General features: G+C 37.1%; 1 pseudogene; it reads left to right on the top strand.

The window, feature by feature from the left end:
- The first annotated feature begins 1,444 nt into the window (after nt 1–1,444).
- On the top strand, nt 1,445–2,819 carry LOC116274194 (annotated as a pseudogene).
- Nucleotides 2,820–12,855: the final 10,036 nt, after the last annotated feature.

Here is a 12,855-nt window from a genome sequence, read left to right on the forward strand (position 1 = left end):
AAAGGAAGGATCAGGTTTAAATGATCCTGGCTACAAAAATGAGAGGGTGAGCCTGAAAACATATGTACTGGAAGTTGTGCGTGGGATGGGAGGGAGACAGCCTTGTTACTTGGTATGACAGTCAAAATGTGTCTAGACTGTAGAACACTCAGGAAAGACACAGAAATAGGCTTGAACAAATGAAAAGGCACACTGTGCTTCTGTTAGAAAAACTCAACATCATGAAAATGTCAGTTCTCCCTAAATGACTTTATGAATTTAACATAATCCCAATGAAAAAGACAGCCATACCTCGTTTTATTACACTTCACCTCATTGCACTTCTCAGATACTGCACTTTTTACATCTTGAAGGTTTGTGGCATTTTTCCAATAGCATGTGCTCACTTCGTGCCTCTGTGTCACATTTTAGTAATTCTTGTAATATTTCAAAGAATTTTTTATTATTATATCCGTTAGGTGATCTGTGACCAGTGATCTTTGATGTTACTAATGTAATTGTTTTGGGGTGCCATGAACCTAGCCCATATAAGACAATGAACTTAATCAATAAATGTTGTGTATGTTCTGACTGCTCCACTGATTGGCCATTTCCCCATCTCTCTCCTTCCTCAGGCCTCCCATTGCCTTGAGACACAACAGTATTGAAATTAGACCAATTAATAACACCACAATGGCCTCTGAGTGTTCAAGTAAAATGGAGAGTTGCACATCTCTCACTTCAAATCAAAAGCTAGAAACGATTAAGCTTAGTGAGGAAGGCATGTTGAAAGCCAAGACAGGCCAAAAGATAGGCCTCTGTTGCCAAACAGTTAGCCAGGTTGCGAACGCAAAGGAAAAGTTCTTGAAGGAAATTAAAAGTGTTACTCCAGTGTACACAGGAATAATAAGAATGTGAAACAGCCTTCTTGCTGATCTAGAGAAAGTTTTAGTTGTCTGTGTAGACAATCGAACCAGCCACAACATTTCCTTAAGCCAAGGCCTAATCCAGGACAAGGCTCTAACTCTCTTCAGTTCTACAAAGGCTGGGCTGGAAGAGGTGAGGAAGCTGGAGAAGAAAAGTTGGAAACTAGCAAAAGAGTAGAGGTTGATTCATGAGGTTTAAGGAAAGACATTGTCTCAATAACATAAAAGCGGAAAGTGAAGCAGCAAGTGCGAATTACAAACTGCAACAACTTATCCAGGAGATCTAGCCAAAATCATCGATGAAGGTAGCGACACTGAATAACACAATGCAAACGAAACAGATTTCCATTGGAAGAAAACACCATCTAGGACTTTTACAGCTAGAGACAGTAGTCAATGCTTGGCTTAAAAGTTTCAAAGGACAGGATGACTCGCTTGTTAGGGGCTAATACAGCAGGTTGAATTAGTAGGTTGAAGTTGAAGCATATTTACCATTCCAAAATCCTAGGGCCCTTACGAATGATGCTAAATCTCTCAAAATGGAAGTAAAACCACTGCCGGGTCACACCCAGCCCAACTCCAGCCATCGCGGTGGCCAGGGGGAGGAGGGCCATGATCCAAATGAACCAGAGCAGTTGAGAAAACTGTTTATTGGTGATCTGAGCTGTGAAACTACAGATGATAGTTTAAGAGAACATTTTGAGAAATGGGGCACACGGATAGATTGTGTGGTAATAAGAGACCCCCAAACCAAATGTTCCAGGGGCTTTGATTTTGTGACTTATTCTTGTGTTGAAGAGGTGGATGCAGCAATGTGTACTCAACCACACAAGGTTGATGGGCATTCAGTGGAACCAAAGAGAGCTGTTTCTACAGAGGATTCTGTGAAGCCTGGTGCTCTAACAGTGAAGAAAATTTTTGTTGGTGGTATTAAAGAAGATATAGAAGAATATAATTTGAGACACTACTTTGAAAAGTATGGCAAAATTGAAACCATAAGAAGTTATGGAAGATAGGCAGAGTGGAAAAAAGAGAAGATTTGCTTTTGTAACTTTAATGATCATGATACAGCTGATAAAATTGTTGTTCAGAAATACCATACTAATAATGGGCATAACTGAGAAGTGAAAAAGGCCCTTTCTAAACAAGAGATGCAGTCTGCTGGGTCACAGAGAGGTCGTGGAGGTGGATCTGTCAATTTTACGGGTTGTGGAGGAAACTCTGGAGATCTGGAGATAATTTTGGCTGTGGTGGAAACTTTGGTGGAAGAGGAGGCTAGAGGGGTGGAGAAGGTGGCAGCAGAGGTAGTTATGGAGGAGGTGATGGTGGATTTAATGGACTTGGAGGTGAAGGTGGCAACTACCACGGTGGTCCTGGTTATAGTAGTAGAGGGGGCTAGGGTGGTGGTGGACCAGAATATGGAAACCAAGGTGGTCAATATGGTGGCGGTGGTGGAGGATATGATGGTCACAATGAAGGAGGAAATTTTGGTGGTGGGAACTATAGTGGTGGTGGGAACTATAATGATTTTGGAAATTAGAGTGGACAACAACGATCAAATTATGGACCCATAAAAGAGGGCAGTTTTGGTGGAAGAAGCTCGGGCAGTCCCTATGGTGGTGGTTATGGATCTGGTGTTGGAAGTGGTGGATATGGTAGCAGAAGGTTCTAAAAACAGCAGAAAAGGGCTACAGTTCTCAGCAAGAGAGAGAGTGAGGAGTTGTCAGGAAAGCTGCAGGTTACTTTGAGACAGTCACACCAAAAGCATTAGAGGAACTGTAAAAATCTGCCACAGAAGGAAGGATGATCCATAGTCAGAAAAGTTACTGCAGCTTAAACAGAAAACCCTTCATGTTCAGGACTGTCATAGCCACAGTTTGCACAAAGTGGAGCTATTGGTTAATGCAATGTAGTGTCAATTAGATGTACATTCCTGAGGTCTTTTAGCTGTTGTAGCTTTGTCTTTGTCTTTTTCTTTTCATTACATCAGGTATATTGCCCTGTAAATTGTGGTAGTGGTAATGAGAATAAAAAATTAAGGAATTTTTAACTTTTCAATATTTGTGTAGTTCAGTTTTTCTACATTTTAGTATAGAAACTTTAACAAAATGCAGTTTTGAAGGTGTTTCCTTGTGAGTTAACAAGTAAAGATCATTGTTAATTATTATTTTGTATGAATGTTGCTAAAGTTAACTGTAAAGAAAGACTTGCCAACTTGCAGTTTAAAGGGAATCTATTCTCCCCATTTCCAAACCATGATATGAATGGGCGCTCACATGTGGAGAGAATAGATATCTGTGTGTTTGCAATGTATGTTTTAGATAAATAGGATTGGGTATTTAAATTAGCATTTGTGAATTTAGTAGCATTAAGATTATCTTCAAATGAAAAAAAAATCTCAAAATTTCTATTTGGTTGTTGTGTATTTTCTTTTAAAATGTAATCATATGATTTTAGTGTGTTAGACTTGCTGAGTCCTAGCTGTGTTTAGAACATCTCCATTCTACATTTACCTTGGTCAAATCTGAACTGCTGCCATAGGTTTTGGGTGTAAAGAATGTTTACTGCCCTCCATTTAAATTCTGAAAAGGGATAGTGGATGTTTTCCCTCTCCTATATTAGAAACCATTCTTAAAATCTTTTCAAAATATAGGACCATTAAGTCTGCTATATCTGAGCAAATTAGTGGGTACCTTTTTTTCTTTTATAAAGCACAAGAGGTCCATACATCTTGAGTTATTTTTCTTAGTTTAAATGTTTTTATACAAGTTCTCAGAGCAAGAGAATAAAAATCATGCATTATTAAACCCCTAACTGGCTGGCATTCTTTCCTGTTTGTACACTATACATTTTGCTGGATGAAACCAAGGATAGTTTAGGTGTAATTGTCCAAAATAACCTAACTGCAGCAGAAATGTAGCACAGTTGCTTCGTACAAGCTTCTCACTTCCTACAGACCTGAATTCAAATTTGGATAATCAGAGTTCTTAAATTCCCAAAGAACATACTGTTATTTATTGTGTATATTTCAACATAAATCATGTTGCTACCAATTTGTTTGGAAGGCCCTAGTTGAGAAGAGTTTTAGATAATAAGGTTGTGTGTGTGTATATGTGTGTGTATATATATGTGTGTGTGTATATGTGTGTGTGTATATATGTATATACATATGTGTATGTGTGTTTTTGTGTGTGTGTGTGTGTGTGTGTGTGTGTGTGTATAAATGTCCTCTGTGTTTGGCACCAGCTAGTGCTTACAATTTCATTCAAGCCCTGAGTATGTGCCCTGCTGTTATTCTTTCTTTGGCAGTTGAACGTTGAATTCAAGATTCTTATTTTTGTTTTAAGAAGTACTAAGCAAAATAAGCAATAAACGGGGGAATGGAGCATGCTAGTGTTTAAATATGCTCTCTTGTTGCTCTAATTCTGTGCCTCTGTGCATTAATATTTGGATGCATGCAATGCCAGCATGGAAATTGGTCTTCATACATAGTGCAGTTTTCCAGAAACAGTCAGAAACCAATAAATGTAACAGACATTACATTTGTTAAGGGGCATATATGTGAAAAGCAGTGTAGAAAATAGGCTAATACTAGAAAATGGTTAAGTCCTTAGTAACTTCAAGTGTGGTTATATAATGGACACTGTCAATGTTCATAACTTAAACCTGGGTACCTGGTCAAAGTAATGCTTGGGAAACATTTTATTAAAATTGAGCTAAATTGTCTCAAGTTCTTTTATTCACATAAAGTTTATTAATAAAATGTATTAGTAAAATCAGTTTTATTTTAAAAGAAAATAACATTTATTAATAAAAATTATTAATAAATTCATATACAGTTTATTTTTAAAGAATGATGCTAAATCTACTCTTCCTGTGCTCTATAAATGGAAAAACAAAGCCTGGATGACAGCACATCTGTTTACAGCATGGTTTACTGAATATTTTTAAGCCCAATTTTGAGATCTATTACTCAGGAAAAAAAATTCCTTTCAAAATATCCCTGTTTATTGACAATGTGCCTGGTCACCCAAGAGTTCTTATGGAGATGTACAAGAAGATTAATGTTGTTTTTACATCTGCTAACGCAACATCCATTCTGCAGGCCATGGATCAAGGAGTAATTGCAACTTTCAAGTCTTCATATTTAAGAAATACTTTTTGAAAGGCTAGAGCTGCCATACATAGTGATTCCTCTGATGGATCTTAGAAAAGTAAATTGAAAACCTTCTGTAAAGAATTCACCATTCTAAGTACCATTAAGAACATTCCAGATTCCCGAAAGGACAAAATATCAACATTAACAGTAGTTTGGAAGAAGGTGATTCCAACCTTTCTGGATGATTTTTGAGGGTTCAAGACTTTCGTGGAGGAAGTCACTGCAGATATGGTGGAAGTAGCCAGAGAACTATATAGAAGGGGAGCCTGGAGATATGACTGAATTGCTGCACTTTCACGATAAAAACTTGAAGAGATGAGGAGTTGCTTCTTATGGATGAACAAAGAAAGTGGTTCCCTGAGATGGAAACTACTCCTGGTGAAGATTCTGTTAACATTGTTGAAATGACAACAAATGATTTAGAATATTTCGTGCTCGCTTCGGCAGCACATATACTAAAATTGGAATGATTTAGAATATTTCATAAATGTAATTGATAAAGCGGGGGCAGGGTTTAAGAGGATTGACTCTAATTATGAAAGTTCTATTGTGGGTTAAATGTTATCAAACTGCATCGCATGCTACAGAGAAATCTTTCATCAAAGAAGAGCCAATCAATGCAGCAAACTTTACTGTTGTCTTATTTTCAGAAATTGCACAGCTGCCCCAACCTTCATCAACCACCACCCTGATCAGTCAGCAGCCATCAACAATGAGGCAAGACCCTCCACCGACAAAAAGATTACCACGTGCTGAAGGCTCAGATGGTAGTATTTTTTCTCATTAAGAAATATACATTATTTATTCAGATATAATACAATTGCACACTTAATAGACTATACTATAGTGTAAACATAACTTTTATATGCACTGAGAAGCCAAAAAATCATGTGACTGCCTTTATTGTGATATTCTCTTTATTGTAGTGGTCTGGAACTGAACTTGCAATATCTCTAAAGTATGCCTGTATATATCACTTTTTTCTCAGAGCTAGACAAGTTAACTATATATCTTATTTGAAATAACAAGCAATAATATCAATGGAAACAATTAAAAATAAATGGGGAAGGGAGGCTAGCCCCACAGATATTAAAACATATCATGAAGCCTTCAGTAAAAGCATACAAATTGGTAGATAGATCAATAGAAAAATAAATTAAAATTCAAAAGTGTACGACACTGAATATGGAAGTTTAGAATGCTATAAAGGCAGCATCTCAAATCAGTAGGGAACAAATGTACTATCTAATGGACATCTGGTTAGTTACGTATAAAAATATAAAACTGGAGTCATTTCTTACACTAAATGCCAGAATTAATTCCAAATGAATCTAAATGTTAAATAAATGAATAAACTACATAAGTATTAGTAAAAAGTATGGATTACTCTTTCATTATCTGGAACTGGAGAAAATTTCTTTGACTTAAAATCCAGACGTGATAAAGGAAAAGGGACACATTTGATCACACACAAAAAAGAAACTTTTGCATTGAAAAATAATATAACATAAGTAAAATCAAAAGGCAAACACAAACCTTTGTGGAGGTTTCTGGGGAAAGATCTGCAACATAAATCATTTGGCAAGTCTTAATATCTCTAATAGAGAACTGTTAGAAAAGAATATGAAGATACCTGTAGAAAAATGGGTAAATGATACAGTTCACAGAAAAAGAAAAGTAAGTGTCTCTTAAACATATGGGCAAAATTCCAAATATTTAACAACACGCTCTGCAGTGAGGCTATGGAAAATCAGACACCCTTATATCTTGCTGTTGGAAATGTAAAGTACAATCAATCCCCAAGGAGGGGAATTCGGACAATATCTAGAAAAATTACATATACTTTTACACACTGACTCAGCAATCCCACTTTTAAGAATCCTGCCAAAGATACACTAGCAAAGAAGCAAAATGATATAAGTAAGCATAAGGACATTTATTGCAGCACTTTTGTAATAGCAAAAGACTGGAAACAACTCAATGCCCATCAATAGGCTACTGCTTGAATAAACTATGGTACCTGCACAAAATGGTATGATGCTGCCGTAAAAAGAAACGAGAAAGCTCTCAGTACTGTTGTACAGCATTACTCTCAGCTAGGGATCATTTTGCCATAGAGTTTTCTCCAAAATATGTTGTTAAGTGAAAAAAAGCAAGGGCAGGACAGTGTGTATGCACATGCATAAGGCTTGTCCCTTTTATCTGAGAAAGAAAAAAATACAAATCCTTATATTTGTACATATGCCTACTTATATGAACATATTTTGATTAAATGGAAGGATACTCGAATATAACAAGATGATCACTTGTAGAGCAGTGCTTCTAAATCTTCTATCATCTTCCTGAAGGAAAAACTGAAGTGTTTAAATTCTCTCTAATGACAGAAATTAAAAACTAAGAAACAAGATTTCGTTAGGTAATTTTGAGATTTGGAGGGCCACAAACCATTATGACTACTAAAAGTTTTTCACACAACACCCAAACAAACTTTTACTCCCTTGGGAAGAGTATCACCTCCAAGGAGGGTGCATCTTTAAGAAAAGGGAGGGAATAGAGTGGAGGGGGCAGAGATGGAAGCGAGACTTCTGCCATGGTCTGAATGTGTCCCTCCAACTCAGATAAGCTATCTTAGTTTGTTTCTGCTGCTGTAACAAAATACCTGAGACTGGGTAATTTATAAATAATAGAAATTTATTTCTTACAGTTTGGAAGGCAGGGAAGTTCATGATCAAGGTGCCAACAGGTTCAGTGTCTGGTGAGGGCTCCTCTTCACTTCTAAGATGGCACCCTGTTGCTACATCCTCCTGAGGACATCAACGCTGTGTCTTTACATAGTCCCACCCTTAATATTATCACACTGGTAATCAAGTTTCAACATATGAATTTGAAACACTCTCTCTCTCCCCAAAGGTATATATCCTAAGAATAAAAATGACTGCAAGGAAATCCTAAACTATGTTCAATAATTATATTGTTACTAATAATATTATTTTGAAACTTATCTGTTATAATAAAAAACAAGTAATTATTAAGTTGTTAGAAATAAAATGTTTAGTGTAAGAGAGATGAAATGCAAATGGTATATCAAAGGAATTAAATAAAAATCTTTATAATACTACATTTGATTAGAAACATCAATGAGAACTCATTGAATTTTTCCCTTTAAAGAAAAACTTACTTCCAAGCTCTATTCTCCAGAAAAACCTAGAAGCAATAATAACTCAAAATCAACGAGCACCCTAGCACACAGATCATGATCTCTATATAACAACTCCCAGTGAAACAAACCAAGACTTCTTAGGAAAATAGCTGACTTCACGGCTACAAAAGTGAATTGTGTGAGATGATCCTATAACACCTTGTCATACCAGAAAATTTAATACTTACTAAAGACCATGGTCTTGTCAAAGAGACAGGAGCAAACTTTAAGGGGCTCCTATTTCCCACAGGGCAATTTGAGCATCAAAAAAAAATAATGATCACAGTGGATTAAAATGCATCAAATATATTTTTTAAAGCCATGAGTTCAGAGTTATACTAAAAGAAAGACTCACTGGACACCAATTCATTTTTCAGAAAAATGATAAATAATGAGAATGAACCAAACTTATTCTCCCACTCCTGTAGAAATTATTTTATGGTAATCAGATACTTAAGGAAGAAAAGTTCTTCTATATAGAAGAATTCAGAAAGTAAGTGAAGAAAGAAGATAAAATTAGAAAATCTCCCCTGAAATCCCTAATAAAACAATCGATCTGGGCAATGATCATCAGCAGCTGTTAAATCCTTTGGCATAAATGGGAAATTGGCCAGGCCCAGTGGTTCATGCCTGTAATCCCAGCACTTTGGGAGGCTGAGGCAGGTGGATCACGAGGTCAGGAGTTCAAGACCAGCCTGGCCAAGATGGTGAAATCCCATCTCTACTAAACTACAAAAATTAGTCGGGCATGGTGGCAGGCGCCTGTAATCTCAGCTACTCGGGAGACTAATGCAGGAAAATCGCTTGAACCTGGGCAGCAGAGATTGCAGTGAGCCGAGATCGTGCCACTGCACTCCAGCCTGGGTGACAGAGTGAGACTCTGCCTGGAAAAAAAAAAAAAAAAGATAAATGGGAAACTTTGGCATGAATGAATCATGTTGCCGGCACTTGGACCCATGATCAAAAAGAGGTGCTTATAATGTGATGCAACAAGAAATATCAATGGTGAAATATTTTTGACAAAATATTAAACACAAATGGGATCAAATCCCATTCAGTTGCTCTCAACTGGGGCAATTTTGCCCCCAGGGCACATTAGGCAATGTCTAAAGGCATTTTTCATTGTCACACTGGAGGCCAGTGCTATTGGCATCTAGTAGACAGAGGCCAGGGTTGCTGCTAAACAACCTAGAATATAGAACAGTCCCCCAACCACAAATAATTATCCAAATAATTGATAAGCGTGCTGAGGTTGAAAAACCCTGCTCTGGATTTACCAATTTGCAGGATGTGTAAGGGCCCAAGATACATATCGACCAAATGCAATCTTGTTTGAGTTCTGAATCAAACTACAGGTGATCCCTGACTTAACGATTTTTTGGTGTGCATTGAGTAGAAACCATACTTTCCGTACCCATACAACCATCCTTTTTTTCACTCTCAGAACAGTACTCAATAAATTACATGAGATATTAAACACCATTATAAAATAGGCTTTGTGTTAAATGATTTTACCCAACTGCAGGCTTATGTAAGTGTTCTAAGCACATTTAAGCACATAGCTAGGCTAAGCGATGATGTTCAGTAGATTAGGTATATTAAATGCATTTTTGACTTAAAACATTTTCAACGTATGATGGATTTACCAAGACATAACCCTGCTGTAAGTCAAGGAGCATCTGCAATTATGAATACACATTTATAATTCAGAGACATTTGAACACTGACAACGTGGAGGAATTGTTCATTTTTAGGTGTATTAATAGTATTATTCTTAGGCTAATGGGAACTCTTATCCCTTGTTAGAAATATACACTGAAGTACTTAGAGATGAAATGACATTATATCTGGGATTTACTTTTAAATAACATATCTAGTGTAAAGAGCAGGGAGGAAAGTGACAGGGGGTTAGAGATAAAGCATTGTGGTCATATACTGATAGTCACTGAACTGAGTGAAGGGTATAGCTTCTACTTGTGTGTGTGTTTGAAAATAAACAATTAAAATACAAGAAAATTTTTATAAAATGTTTTTAACATTATGGATTTTTCATATGTGCAGGAAACTTAGATTTGTTTTGGAAACAGTTCCTTGAGAACTGGGATGCTGCTGTTCTCAGAAGCAATTCATCCATAAGACACAATCCTCAAGGTCGTAATTTTCTAGTGAAGCTGGTGAAGGCTCCTCCAATCTGTTCTCGGAAGCAATTCATTCACAAGGCATAATCCTCAAGGTCCTAATTTTCTGGTGAAGTTGGTGAAGGCTTCTCCAATTTTTCCACCAAAGCATCCTTAAAGGCACATATTACCGTATCTATAATTTTTTACCCCAACTTTATTAAGGTATAATTGGCAAATAAAAAATGCATATGCTTATGGTGTACAAAGTGATGTTTTGATATATGTATACATTGTGAAATGATTAAATCAAAGTAATTAATATACGCATTGCCTCACATATTTATCATCCTTGTTATGGGGAGAATATTTAGTATCTAATCTCTTGCTGCAAAATAGATTAGCAGAATTTATTTATCATGTGTAACTATAACTTTGCACCCTTTGACCAACTTATCCCCACTTTATTTTAATATTCTTTAGTATAGATTTTGTGTGTCAGTTACAGTTACACTCTTGTTACAGGATATTGCCCTGATCATAAATCTACTCTCTAGGGATGATTAGCTAATTTTATTAGAAAGGTCATACACTAGAAAAGACTAAAAGGTCTTTAGTCATTATTTTCTTCCATCAAAGCTGGAGCTTTTCTAATCAGCCTAATGTTAGATGTTGGTTTTTATTGGTGGAATTTGTGGCTGGTTAATTGATAAAAATTCGGCTTTCATTTGGGAAATCAGAATTTTTATGGATGTTCTCCATGCTTACACAAAGAGGTTATAAGATTCTAGTGAGCTCTGGAACCTACATCCTTAGGAATAGAGCCCTAGGCTAGATCCCTAAATGATGTTTACAGAGTAGTTTAGGATTGTTTTGTGCCTGCTTTCAGACATGCTACTCTATGCGAATAGCAGAATTTGGTCTGGGACTTGCTTTCCTAGTAACCTGATACAAGGTTATGAGAGAGTAATTAACCCTCATTACCTCCAATCATTAACAACTCCCAAGATATACCAAAAAGAAGCTAATAGTTGTGCATACTAAACAGGCTTAGACTGGTTCTCAGCAACAGTAAAAAGGAAATGCACTATCCAGTATAGTTGAGTCCTGGCCCACCATAAGAGTAAAGTTATCTTGAAATTACATGCTTCATCTTTAAAATTCATGGCACATTACTTCATTAGTGACTCCCAGTGAATCATGTCTTCAGTATTCAAGTCCTTTCCACATTGACCTTAGGCTGGGATATGTGACTTCCTTTGCCCAATGGGGTATTAGCAAGTACCATGCAAACAGAAGTTTAGTAAGTACTTTCACAATGAGTTTTGTCCTCCTGGAACGCTCTCTTTTGGTGCCCTGAGCCACCACGTAAAAAGATTCAGCTACCTAGTGGAAAGACTATGTGGAGAGAGAGAGAAATGCCTGGCTAACCAGCAGCTCTCGCAGCCCTTGAAGCTGAGGCACCAGACATTTAGAAAGAATCCATCTCAAACACTCCATCTTAAATACTCTCTAGCTCCAATGGTCACCAGGTAGAGCAGCAGAACTACCCCCACTGAGCCCAAGCTAAACTGGAGAACTTTAGGAAATAATAGCTTGACTTTTGGGAAACTAAACCAACTTACCTTGTGGTTTTATATATCCCTGGGAATGCTATTAAACATCTTCCCACCACAACATCACAGACAGGAAAGTGCCTTTATTGCTCTAATGCTATGGAAAACTTCAGAAACTGAGGAAAAGTTAAGAGACATGCCCAGGCATGGTGGCTCACACTTGTAATCCTAGAACTTTGGGGGGACAAGGCAGGAGGATCACTTGATCTCAGGAGTTTGAGACCAGCCTGGGCAACATAGTGAGACCCCACCTCTATTTTAAAAAATAGAAAAGAGACAGCAAGTGTAGGGTACAAGATGCCTCCCAAGTTAGGCTATTCATTATTTAGAAAACATCACAGGTATAAGGAGGAGTATAAGAATTCAGAGAGTGGATATGGGTTAGGCCAAACCAGAAAAAGTTTCCCCACATGCTCTAGAGATGGTCTTTACTACCTTCTGGACAACTGGATTCCTTCTATCTTATTTTTATGTCCAGGCAACTTAGGTCTCTTGGAAGTAGGGATCCAAGTGAGAGCATTTCAAAACGTGGTCCAGAAGAATGCAATATGCCAGTATTAGGATAAATCAGCATATAAAAGAAATAACCATTTTGGTAAGAATTGTATGTGTATTAAAGCATGCATATCCCCAAAGTCCAACTCCACCTGACAACTCAAGCATACTCCAACCACACAGGTACAGAAACTACAGCTGCACCACTAATTCTTTACCCACCTGCCCAAGAGTCTAAGTCCACCATTAGAAGGTCCACCTTGCTCAGGATCAATTAAAGTTTGACTTAGGGATTGGAGAGACTGAGCCTATATGTTGGAGATATCAGTACCAGTACTGATATATGCTGGAGAAGATAAAGAGT

The sequence above is a fragment of the Papio anubis genome, chromosome 3 (assembly GCF_008728515.1).
Source record: "Papio anubis isolate 15944 chromosome 3, Panubis1.0, whole genome shotgun sequence".
Classification (NCBI taxonomy): domain Eukaryota; kingdom Metazoa; phylum Chordata; class Mammalia; order Primates; family Cercopithecidae; genus Papio; species Papio anubis.